We start from the raw sequence: 13,145 nt of genomic DNA on the forward strand, positions 1-13,145 counted from the left end.
TTCTTAGAGACTCTGGCACTTCAGCATGAAATAAGGGTGTTAACAAGAAGGGTCTGTCATCAACTCTAAGAAGGGTTTACCATGCCTGATAGTTTTATCTGATTTGGAATTAAAATTTTGATGATTTCCTATTATTTCCTATATGCCACTATATCTTATGATAAATGCAGCAACCTGATAATGATGCATTGAATGATTTGATCTAGGTTGGTATACTTATTGGATGCACAATTAGATAATCAGAGTTGGATCCAATAATTTCAACCATGCAAGCCCTATTAAATCAACGCTGGAAATAAACTGATTAAATTTCTCCAATCTAAGGTGCTTTTATATGGGCCATTGAGGGACTCTTGTGTGCTTCAACAACTCTACATGGCTCTCCTGCCTATCTGTATTTCAGCCATGGGTTCTACATTAAGTAGCATAGTGTGGTTTAAAATGAAGGATTTCTTATACTCTTAATTCCCACTCAATTTATGAAAGCGTTCATAAAATGAAAGGAGGGCTTTACAGTGGTTTAGGCCCTTAACAATGTTGCCAGCACTGCTATTTGGAAGGCTCCCAGAAGCCTCTCAGCTTATGTTTGGGACTACAGGCTTGTAGTTCCCACTCTTAACATGCTCGGGAGTCTCACAGGATCATAGGCTTCCTGTTTGTTGGCATATTGGAAACAGGTCACTTAGCAGGCAGTGGAATGGTCACTCCCAGATTCAAACAGCTGCCAAGCAAATTGAAAGGGGATTAGCTTTGTGCCTTTCTGTCTATTAGGGAATGTCTAAGTAGACCTAAAGTGGCTTGCGAGTTCACTTTCAAGGTCTTTCTGTCCGAAGATTGACCCTTTACTTCCCCTTCTCTGTAGTTGCCTCAAACAAGCTAATGTTAATCAACTCAGCAAAAAAAGTCAGATAAGGCACTGTGAACGCAACTCCCTTCTCCATCACAAAAGAGCTAAATGGACAACAGGAACTCCATTAAAACTACTGATTGGTTTACTGGGGTCTTCTGACCTAACAGATACCAACCTTGTATACCCATTTACATACAGGTTGTTCGTGACCATTCATGTCATTGTGTTTTACTCAAGCACAGCAAACAAAGACAATGGATCCTTTTGAGACCCACCAGAACTTCCCTCCTCAGGAAGAAGGAGTGGCCAGTATTTTGCCTCAGGGCCCATTCTGCCCTATAACTGGCCCTGATTTATTGAACTAGTGTGCTTCATTTTGTCTCTACACTGTGGACTAACCCACTATATGGGTGATAGATTTGGCACCTGCCATAACACCAGGCCGTGTCCTGCTCATTGCACCATTCACGCTTCCAGACTCCAGATCAGCCTTCCTCGCTGGCCCGATCTACAGAGCTTGCCTCGATGCTACAAGAAGCTGGCTGCACGAGAACAGACACCTGTTGGATTTACCCTTGCTGCCTAACTCCCGAGCTGCTTTCGGATCTTCACCGTCTGGTTCCATCCCTGAGGAAAGAGGTCCTTTGGTTGTGCCTGAGCCACGAGGGTCCAATCGCCACTAAAGGAAGGACAAGGTTGTTTGATAATCACTGTGTCCTTCTGGGCTCTCCCTATGCCTACTCTTTTCTTAAATCCAGAAACTTGTCTCTCTACAGCCCTCTTTTCTCTAGCCAGCCTGGAAGTCATTTAATTCGGACACTAAGCTAAACTGCCTCTTTGCAAGTATCTGGTTAATCTTTGTAATGTATTTTTAGAAGTAATACTGCTTTAATCAACTTGCTTATTCTGCTGTACCTCTCAACCCCAAATGAAACCTTACTTTATTTTGACCTTCAATGTCTCTGTCAGTTCATTTCCCCGGGACCAGAACTTTGCACAAAAATTATTCTGATGTGAGGCTGCTCCACCCGAGCTTGCTAATTCCCCACACAAAGCTCAATCACATTTAGGTTGTTTGCCAATCACCCTGGAGCAGTTCCATTAACAACGGGCAGTCCTGGACTCCCTGAACCTCCTTTTTAGGGCTTGAAGCCACTTCTTATGTTGCGGATTGGGCACAATTTAACTCAGGGCTACACTATTTCAGCTCTCCTGCAGATGCTAGACTACAACTCCATTCATCTCTGAGTATTGGCCACTGCTGCTGGGGATGATGGGAATTCTAGTCCAAAACCAGCTGGGAGGGCTGAAGCTATGTAGTCCTTCTCTAACTTGTGGCTTCATTCTACACTACTCTATTTTCCCTTCATCAACAAACTAGTTGATTAACTTCTCTTCCACTATCTTAAGGATAAAAACACCTTTTGAAACAGGAATGCCTGGTGAGATGTGGAAATGCTGCATACTGTTGCAGGTGAATATATGATTATAAATTAAACATTCATGAGCACACCATTATTCACGAGTGCCTATTGAATCATTTCATTCCAGCAACTAACAAAGCTGCACTGCCACAATGGGCACAGATTTTGGGTTTGAGTTTCCTGGATGACAAAATTAGATGCTCATTTAGAATGCACTGCCATGTATTGCCAGTTTCTATCTTGTGTACGGATTTGTGTTTGTCAAATTCCTACCATTATTCAATGGCCAATTCTACATCCCACTCACCTCTTGTCAATTAAAGTTCCCGCCTTTCTTAAACACAGAAGCTGAACATTCTTGACCTGGTGCATCAGAACACGATTCAAAGAATGGAGCTGGAAATCCTACAACAGGTAAAGAAATGAACGTCAAGTAAGCTTCGTGGATTCTTCAGCAGCCCCGGCCCAAAGCCCCCCCGGCATCTGATACATGCCACTACAGCCACCACCCTCTCACAGTGTGCAATGGTTCGGCCCCTTCTTCTTCCCCATCCCCTTGCAGTGCATCAGTTTCAACCCCCCCCCCCCATTATCTCCCCTACCCAATTTCCGCCTACCTCAGCAGTTACAGAGCATGGCTTGTGCCAATTTCCTTCCAGATGTTGGAAGTTAAAGGACTTTGCGCTGTCTCTTTGCCTCAGACAGTGGAGGACAGACTAGTGAGTCAGAGGGCTAGAGGGTCAAGACATTGGTCATCCCTTCTCCACTGCTCTGATGCTATCCCTTTGGATATGTAGATTGCTAATCTCAGGGATTAACTTCCTTCCTCTCCTCTCTTCCCTACCTGCCCTTCTACCTTGCAACATGGCAAGCCCCTCTCCCTGCAGCATGTGTGCAGAGAAGATGCAGAATCCATCTGCATCCAGCTAGCTAGCTAGATTAGAGATCCTAACTCCTCACTTTCCTATCTGGAATGGAGTTCCTTAATAAATGCCTTTTATATTGATTTGAAACTATGAATTGGCTCCAAGTTACTTTACTCTCAGCACACACGCATGCTTAACTAAATGTCCGCTGTGTTGTGCCTCTATGCACTCTGCTATAATGAAAAAGGGATTCTCTCACCACAGAGAATTTCCAACACCAGATCGATCCTCCCCACTCCATCCCAGCTGGGCTTCTCCCACTTACCTCACCTGACAGCACATTAACGGCTGCCCTGTTCCCCTTGCCCTCCTCTGCCCTCCTGCCTCTGGCTCTCAAAAAGCCAAGGGAAGGAAGCAGAAACAGAATTAGGGGGGAAGATCCTCCTCTTTCCTCCCTTCCCCTGGCTTTAAAAGAGCCAGAGACAGGAGAGAAGAGCAGGGTGGCTGCTTCTGCTGCTGCTGTGTGCACTGCATCCGGCTGAGGTTCAGGGGGGCAGCTGAAGCTGTCAGGAAATCCTTTGCTGGAGGTGGTCACCCTACTCAGATTCATTAATGGCCCATAAATGTTCTTCAGCTGAAGGCCAAATACAAGTGCCATTAAAGTTTTCAGAGATGGGGCACACCAAATTCTCAGGTTACATTTATTCACAGTGACAAAAAACACACAACATAGAGAATTTTTTTTAAAAATGGCTTGAATGCAAAAGTGCCCACCCACTAGCAGAAAGCTTCTTCTGCTCTTGGAAAGACTGCCCCACCTTAGCAGCAGCAGCACACTGTGTAAGAAAAATGAGACCAAATCCAGACGTTCCTATGTTTGTGCACGCTTCCCCCCAAACCCTTTAATGGCCCAACAGAGTTTACATATTACAGCCCATATCTTCCTTATGCACCATATTTCTCAAGTGGTAATGCAACTTCAAATACATTGTGGCTCTGTACTGTTAAACGCTTTCTGCTAGCGTTTGGGCAAGAATTCATGGAGCAGTCCTAAATAATTCTTTTTCCACTCACATTTTTTGGATCCTAGTCTATACACTGTTCAAAAAGCAAGACACAGCCCCTGCCTACCATCTCCAGGTAACAACATCAAGTTTGACCTGAATTGACTTTTCACCCAGAGTGCTTTCCAAATCCATCTTCAGCTCTGTTGATACATTAAGCAGTTTGTCTTGCATTATATTTCTGTCACCAATGCTTTTTAACATCTACATTAAACCGCTGGGTGAGGTCACCAGGGATTTGGTGTTGGTGTTATCAATATGCTGATGACACCCAAATCTATTTCTCCTTGTCATCAATATCAGGAAATGGCATTAGCCCCTTAAATGCCTGCCTACAGGCAGTAATGGGCTGGATGAAGGAGAATAAACTGAAGCTTAATCCAAGCAAGACAGAGGTGCTCATTGTTGGGGGTTGTAATCTGCAAATCGGGATAGAACTTCCTGTACTGGATGAGGTTACCCTCCCCCAGAAAGAACAGGTTCATAGCTTGGGAGTGCTCTTGGACTTGGGTCTCACCCTAGTGCCTCAGGCTGAGGGGGTGGGCAGGAGCGCTTTTTACTAGCTGCAATTGATTTGTCAACTCTACCTGTTCCTTGACAATGACCTGAAAACAGTGGTACACCAGCTGGTAACCTCTTGGTTGGACTACTGCAATGTGCTCTATGTAGGGTTGCCTTTGTAAGTAGTTTTGGAAACTTCAGTTAGTTCAAAATATAGCAGCCAGTCAGATTGGTCTCTGGGGTGTCCCAGAGAGACTACATTATGCCTGTTCTTAAACAGTTGCACTGGCTACCGATATGTTTCTGGGCAAAGTACAAAGTGATGGTTATTACCTTTAAAGTCCTGAATGGCTTAGGCCTGGGTTACCTGAAAGAGCGCCCTTCTCTACAAGATCCCAACTGCTCATTAAAATAATCAGAAGGGGTCCGTCTCTGGGTGCCACCAGTTCATGCAATGGCATGTGGAATAAAGTCTTCTCAGTTGTCCCCCCTAGGTTTTGGAACACCCTCCCTGTGGATATAAGAGGATTATCTTCCTTGGAGGCCTTCAGGAGAGCCTTAAATACCTATCTTTTTAGCCTGGCTTTTAATGATATCAGGTTTTAATCTGGTTTAAATGTTTTCTGATTTTAATTGTTAGACTACTTTCCAGTAGGCTCATGAGATCTCCCGGCATTCTTTGTGTCTGTGTGTGTGTCCCCCCGCCATTAACTTCGCAACACCCGAACCAATATGAACCAAATCAGGTACAGTGGTAGGCACTCATAGGGACACCTCAACGGCATAGTTTGTGATGATGTGATCCACTCCAATTCAAGACGGTGGACATGTAAACATTTGATGCACAAGTGGGCTAACTTGTGAACCGCCTAACCAATTTGAACCAAATTTGCTACAGCTGTAGGTGCACATGGGGAACCTCAATGGCATCGTTTGTGATGATGTCATCTATCCCAAGCCAAGATGGCAGATGCGTAAACCTTTGAGGCGCAAGTGGGCTAACTTGGGAACCGCCTAACTGATTTGAACCAAATTAGGAACATTTGTAGTGAGTGATACACAGGGACACCTCAAAGGTGTAGTTTGTGATGATGTCATCCACCCTGATTCAAGATGGCAGACGCATAAACTTTTGAGCTGCAAGAGGCTAACCTGTGAACTGCCTAACCAATTTGAAACAAATTTGTTACAGCTGTATGGACACATAAGTATTTATTTATTTATTCATTTATTTTAGAAGCATTTAATATACCGCCCACTCCAAAGACTCTGGGCAGTGTACAATGACATGTAAATAAGATTACATAAAAAGTTACAATCAAAAATTACATTAAAAACTGCAAACTAAAATAGATAATGGAAAGGAAATAAAGTAAACTACAGGGCAAATGCCCGGCAGGGAAAAAAAAGTCTTCAGTAAGGATTTAAAGACCGGTAAAGAGGGGGCTAGATGAATTTGAAGGGGAAGAGAATTCCTAAGAAGTGGGGCAGCAACCGAAAAAGCCCTTTCGCGGATCCTAGAACTCCGAACCTCTCAAAAATCAAGGACCGACAAAAGGGCCATCTGAAATTATCTAACAGGATGGGATGTAACTGGATGGGAGAGGCGATTCTGCAGGTAAACAGGCGCCAAGGCTCTGAAGGTAAGAACCAGGACTTTGCATTGAATTCGGAAGCGAATGGGTAACCAGTGCAGGGACTGCAGGAGAGGTGTTACCCTATCATATCTTTTGGCACCCCATAAGTAGGCAAGCCACTCATTCTGGTATGCCCCAATGGAGTTTGCCCCAAACAACACCATTGGTATGCCCCAATGGCGTAGTTTGTGATGATGTCATCTACCCCAATCCAAGACGGCAGATGTGTGAACTTTTGAGGCACAAGTACATTAACTTGAGGACCGTCTAACCAATTTGAACCCAATTCAAATTTTACAGTTGTAGACACATAGGGACACCTGAATGGCATATTAACATTTTTCTGGCTGGAACTGTTGCGTATATGCTGTTGAACTTTTTTCTATCTAATTTTTGGGTGGGGTATGTAGTAAGTTTAGACCAGTTCCCTGCCAGCAAGACCAACTGATCTCTACTCATTTCAGTACCCAAGACAACACTCACATCTGTTGTTTTAACAAGAGCCCAGATGCACAACATTTTAATATATTTTCCTTGAATCTATGCCTGAAGAGGAGTTTAGGGTAACACAGAAGATCACTTCCAGCTTTACATTCGTTGATCATTAGTTGATCCAGCACAAGGTATAGAATGACTGTTTTTCAAATGTCTATCGCAGACATGTCCTCACCATGACAAAATGCTATAAGTAAGGAGAAGAGCTGCTATAAGGGAGGAGAGCTGGTCTTGTGGTAGGAAGTATGAATTGTCCTCTTTGCTAAGCAAGGTCCACCCTGGTTTGCATTTGAATGGGAGACTACATGTCCACACTGCAGTTTATTTTGCTGCGCTGTAACATGTGTGAGCACCTTAAGATATTCCCCTTAGGGAATAGGGCCGCTCTGGGAAGAACATTTGTATGCTTGCATGCAGAAGGTTTCAAGTTACCTCCCTGTCATCTCCAAGTTAGGGCTGAGAGAGACTCTGGTCTGCAACCTTGGAGAAGCCGCTGCCAGTCTGTGTCGATAGTACTGAGCTGCACGACCAATGGTTTGACTCTGTATAAGGCAGCATAAGGAGGAGAGCTGGTCTTGTGGTAGCAAGCATGGCTTGTCCCCTTAGCTAAGCAGGGTCTGTCCCAGTTGCATATGAATGGGAGACTTGGTGTGTGAGCCCTGCAAGATATTCCCCCCAGGGGATGAAGCTGCTCTGGGAAGAGCAGAAGTTTTCCATGTTCCCTCCCTGGCGGCATCTCCAAGACAGGGCTGAGCGAGATTCCTGCCTGCAACCTTGGAGAAGCCGCTGCCAGTCTGGGTAGACAATACTGAGCTAGATGGACCAAGGGTCTGACTCAGTATATGGCAGCTTCCCATGTTCCTATCCTTTGTTAATTTGATACTCAAAATGTATTTATTAAGGAATTTCTACCTCACCTTTCCATCTCAACAAAAGTGTTTAAGGTGGTTGATGACAACACAAACAATATTTTTAAAAGTAAATAATTGGCAGCAATACATAATCAGAATAAGCACAATTAAAAACAGGAGAGAGTGAGCAATTAAAACAATCATCAAAAAATCTATTGAAACAGCCAGGTCTTCAATCGATGGTGGAAGACCAGAAGCACAGAGGCTACGCTGCTCTCCCTGGACTGGGAATTCCACATCTGGGAGAAAGCCCCTCATATGTCCTAAATAGCCTCACCTTTGAAAGCAGCAAGGCGGCACGCAAGAGGCCATTAATATCAATGAATTAATCCCCTTATGAAGTAAGGTGGTCCTTTAGTACCAACCTGGCCCCCAGCCATTTAAGGCTTTAAAAGTAACAACCAACACTTTAAATTGCACCCAGAAACTGGCTGACAGCCAGTACAGTTGTTATAAAAAACAGAGTCATATGTCCAGCAAAACTGCCACTCAATGGATCTTTAGCAGCATCTTGTACTTGCTGAAGTTTTTGAAGTCCTCAAAGGCACCCCATAGAGATTACTGTATGTCACAGTAATCTAACTGGAATGTAACAAAGGCATGTGTGACTGTGGCCAATTCTGCTTTCTTCCGGATCAGGCGCAGTCGGTGCAGCCGTCTAAGCTAAGCAAAGGCACTCCTGGCAATAACAGCTGCTCGAGAATTCAGGAGCAATGTTGGACCTGGGAGGATTCAAGTGGCATGGGTCCTTCAACCTAGCCCAACGCTTTATCGTGGAATCAGTGGTTCACTTGACCAAGAGTACTTCTGTCTTATCTAGATTTCATTTTAACTTGTTTGGCCACATTTAGTCCATCACCAGCCAATACCCAGACTAACAGTAGAAAAGAGATTTCTGCTATGCAAAGAGGGGCAATTTTCAGTGGTACCTCTATTCCCCTAGATGTCTGTGCCTCCCAAAAACATGCCCAAGCGTCTTCCAACCCCAGAACCAGCCCTCCCCCTTGGTGCAACAGAAAATACTCTTTAGATATGGTGCTTGTTAGTCTGGCTGTTGGCCACTGATCTTAGATATCAATTCAGTAAAGGTAACATGTGCCATCAAGTCGATTTAGACTCCTGGCGCCCACAGAGCCCTGTGGTTTTCTTTGGTAGAATACAGAAGGGGTTTGCCATTGCCTCCTCACGCACAGTATGAGATAATGCCTTTCAGCATCTTCCTATATCGCTGCTGCCCGATATAGTACCAGTGGGGATTTGAACTGGCAACCTTCTGCTTGTTAGTCAAGCATTCAGTACCTCCACTAAATCAGTATCCTCTGGATTGTGACTGGAGAGAGAGAGAAAGCAGCCTACCATCAAAACAATGACAGCAGGTAACTCTGAATCTTCAGATAGCTCCTCCCAGCGGTTTTGTGCAGATGTTAACTGGCAGAAAGGACAAAATGGAACCCTGCAGGACACCATAGGCCAAAGCACCCAGCAGGCGTCCGCTAGCACCACCTCCTAAGGCTTCCCTCCAGGAAGGCATGAAGCCACCACCAAATGAAGCCTCATTTCAGCCAGGAAGGTACCATGACTGATGGGATCAAAAACAACTGAGCTGCCCAGCAAAAATGCCAGGGCTAGCCAAGTGGAAAAATTTCCATGCAAAAATAAAGTGTGGAAAAAATTTCCACCCCACATCTTTCCCAGATATTTTTGAACTACAACTCTTATCATCCCCAGTCATAACCATGTACACTGCTCTGAGCTCTCAGATGAATAGAGGGCTATAAGTGTAAAAATAAAATAAATAAAAATAATAACCACCAAGATGGGTATTATTACTTGCGTTATTGGGCTTGATTGTACCAGGTGACAGGAAGCTGCTTTGTGTTTATTGCACTTGTTTACCCCCAGCCTTGTTCCAAATGAGCATGGTTATGGGAATGCTCAACAGATAATAGCATGTTACTGCATCATTACAACACTTGTGTTTATTCATCTGAGTCCTCCATTTATATTTATGTAGACTGGGACATTGTGCTGGATCTGTGCTCAGGAATTGGAGATTCAGTGCCCTGCATAATACTTTCCACCTCCCAATAAAGAAGCAGGCAGACACAATCCTATGCAGGATGTTTACTAAGGGCCAAACAACATTTAGGAACATAGGAAGCTGCCATATACTGAGTCAGACCACAGGTCTATCTAGCTCAGCATTGTCTTCACAGACTGGCAGTGGCTTCTCCAAGGTTGCAGGCAGGAATCTCTCTCAGCCCTCTCTTGGAGATGCTGCCAGGGAGGGAACTTGGAACCTTCTGCTCTTCCCAGAGTGGCTCCATCCTCTAAGGGGAATCTCTTGCAGTGTTCACAAATCAAGTCTCCCATTCATATGCAACCAGGGCGGACCCTGCTTAGCTAAGGGGACAAGTCATGCTTGCTACCACAAGACCAGCTCTCCTCTTGATGGACTTCTGTTATCTTTAAGGACCCCCCACTATCAAAGTAGCCACAGGGGGTTCTAGAGAGCAAGACTGGGGCCCTCTCTATTAAGCCCTACTCTGTGCATTGGTGCTTATTCCCAGCCAAGCATACTTAGGAAGGATTACAGCCTATCCTATTCTTTCTTGGTGTAGAACTTGGATTAATCATAGACAGCTGTACATATTACTCAACTGTTGCACAGGATCCACCAGGGGTTCCTTAAGGCAGAGTCTGCTGCAGCCATTTCCTCCTGTCATTTCCATTTCCTCCTATCTCAGCTGCTGGGATAATACAATTCTCTCCCCCCTACCCAGTGCATTTATTAGTTCCGTGTAAAGTGTCGTTATGCAAGCGGCATACATGCGTATTCCCCTTGTGACTTTAATTCTCAGCAGCATAGAAGAACCAGTGGAAGCATTTACAGAGCGAGCGCGGCAAGCTCCAAACCGGCTTCCCTCTAGCTGCGTCATCCCCAAAGGCCCTGTATGTATTCCCGTCTCCCACCCAACTCTACCCGCACGGGGGCCCCGAAGGAGAGCAGCCTTCCCGGCCTTAGCAGGGCGAGTCTGAAGAAGAACCCAGCCAGCCAGCCCAGCCAGGGAGCAACAAGCTCGCCAGAGCCAAGCACACGTTTCTTCGCACGCGCGCGGGGGCATTGGGAAGGAGGCAGCAGCACTGCAGCCAGGCTGGCGCTCGCTTTTTCCCCTCCCACTTTACGCACACGCTGCTGCTGCTGCTGCTGCTGCATAAAGCGGAGAGGCAGTCGAGAAGGGAAGCCCCCCCTTGCCCGATGCACTGCAAACGGAGGGAAAACCCCCCGAATCCCATGGGACGACGCTTGCGGGAGGCACCTTTGGCGAGAGATGGGCGGGACTCACTGCGCGTCCTCCGCCCGCGCCAGCCACGGAGGGAGGGAGGGACTCGGGAAGGCTCCTTGCAAGCTAAAGCCGCGCTCCCTTGAGCGCACGCAAAGGGGCCTCGCGGAAGGCCCTCCTTTGCACGCCCCCCCCCGTTCACCGGCGCGCGCATTCCTCTGCAGCCGGGCCCCCCAAGAAGGCCCTTTGCAGGATCTCTTGCAGCCCTCTCTTGGGGTGCCCTCCTCAGACACACACTCACCGGCGGGCTACGAGGCTAGGAAGGCAAAGCGGGGGCTCTTGCTTTCCTGAAAGGCGCCGCGGCTGCTTTCCAATTCCAAGCCCCCGCACCGTGGCGGAGACTCCGGACTGCCGGCAGCTCCCGGCCTCCCCAGCTTGCAACCACGCGGCGGCCTCCCGAAGGCCCAGCCTGCCTTGAAACCGCAGCAGCAGCAGCACTGGAAGGGAGGCTCGCTGCTGCCCTCTCCTGGTGCCACAGAGCGCACCCGCGAGAAGGGGCGCATTCTGGTTCCCCCGCAGTGTGCGCGCGTCCATGCACCACCCTTTTCGGTTGGACGTGTGTGGATGGGCCCCAAAGATTCCAAGAAGGCATCCTGGTAGTCATAGCAAGCATCACGCGAGTTTCGTGTCAAACAAGGAGGCTAGAGTTTGATCTGTCTACAGAGCTCTTGAAGGAATATATTCAGAAGGATCTGAACCCAAATGCCTGTTAAAATCCATTGCAACAAAGTTCATACCGAAAGCAAAGGCTGCAATCCTAAGCACAATTAGCTAGCAGGGAGTAATGTGGAGAAGAGTGTGTTTTGGCTACCAAATAACCACTCGGGGAGGGAAGTCTCTGAACAGAAGAGGACTTTAAAGTACTGTTTAATTTGCACATTGGCGGGGGGGGGCGATGTGTCGTCAAACTGCCTCCCACGTGATGATGCAGAGGCAAGACACACACTCTCTCCCTGTCATGTGTGGAGCGAGACCTGTCTATATATCATCGGCACCAGGGTTTATGCTCAGTCTTTTCGCCAAACTGCACAGGTAGCCAGTGCAGTCCCCACCCGGAATCCTTGAACAATTTGCAATCTGAAAAAATGAAAAATATAATATAATGTGAGAGGATGGTGGTGGGGCACAGGGCAGTATCACTGGGTACTTTTTTTTACTGCAGTCTAACTGCTGTATAAGTCGTTCCTCACCAACCTCTGGTTTCCCAATCGCTGGCTGGAGTATCCATGGCTGGGAAATTGTGGCAGGTCTCACCAACCATGACCTGAGTAGCCACAGTTTGGTGAGATTTTTTGGAAATTTGGAGGGTTTGGGGGGATTTTGGGGTTCGGGAGATCATTTCTGGGGGTCGGGGTGATTTCCAGGGATTCGGGGGTCATTTCTGGGGGTCGGAGTGATTTTCAGAGGTTGGGCATTTCCCCCCATTTTTAACTCTCCCCCCGCCTTTCTGCGACCACAGTTCCGTTTCCCATCGGGTATAATGCCTTGTCAATCACAAAATTGCCAGCTGTGAGGTTTTCCAGGAACCTTGGGCTTGATCCCGCAGGGCTTTTCTTATGTTCTTAACTCCTGCTTTGCATGTAGCAGGTCCCACGTTCAGTCCCCAGCATCTCCAGTTGAAAAGGAGCCTGGGAAATCTCTGCCTGAAGCCATGGAGAGCTGTAGCCAGCCAGTCCCGGGCAAGATGGGCCAGTGGTCACACTCTGTATTAGGCGGTTTTGTGTGTTCATGGGAAATCCCCATCCCCATGCACTGCCGCCTATTGCTTGGTATTCTTGGGCACTGAGCCACCGTGACCCAGTTTAGCTTCTGAACTCAGAGAAGATCCTATCTGGAGCAAAGTGCCAAGCTTGCAAACCGGATTCAGGTCTAGGAAACATGACTGGAGACATAATACGATATGCTATGCTTGAAAATGCACCAGCTATGTTGAAGAATAAGCAGGAGTGGTGGTGGTGGTGATGATGTTGTTATGCCCAGAAACAGGGGCCTGGCTCAGGGGGAATGCCTGTTATCAGATCTCTTGGAATGCTGCATGGTCGGGTTCAGTCCT

The 13,145-nt window shown here is 46.8% G+C and overlaps 1 long non-coding RNA gene across 1 annotated transcript in view; it reads right to left on the reverse strand.

Moving 5' to 3' along the window:
* LOC128345015 (uncharacterized) overlaps positions 1–11,570 on the reverse strand; it is a 34,404-nt gene extending 22,834 nt beyond the window's left edge. Inside the window, exons 1-2 of the long non-coding RNA XR_008316183.1 lie at positions 11,334–11,570; positions 2,582–2,679 (exon numbers count right to left, since the gene is read on the reverse strand). This is a non-coding gene — a long non-coding RNA (uncharacterized LOC128345015). The remainder of the gene's footprint in view (positions 1–2,581; positions 2,680–11,333) is intronic.
* Between the last annotated feature and the right edge of the window lie 1,575 nt (positions 11,571–13,145).

Source organism: Hemicordylus capensis, chromosome 2, assembly GCF_027244095.1.
Source record: "Hemicordylus capensis ecotype Gifberg chromosome 2, rHemCap1.1.pri, whole genome shotgun sequence".
NCBI classification, from domain to species: domain Eukaryota; kingdom Metazoa; phylum Chordata; class Lepidosauria; order Squamata; family Cordylidae; genus Hemicordylus; species Hemicordylus capensis.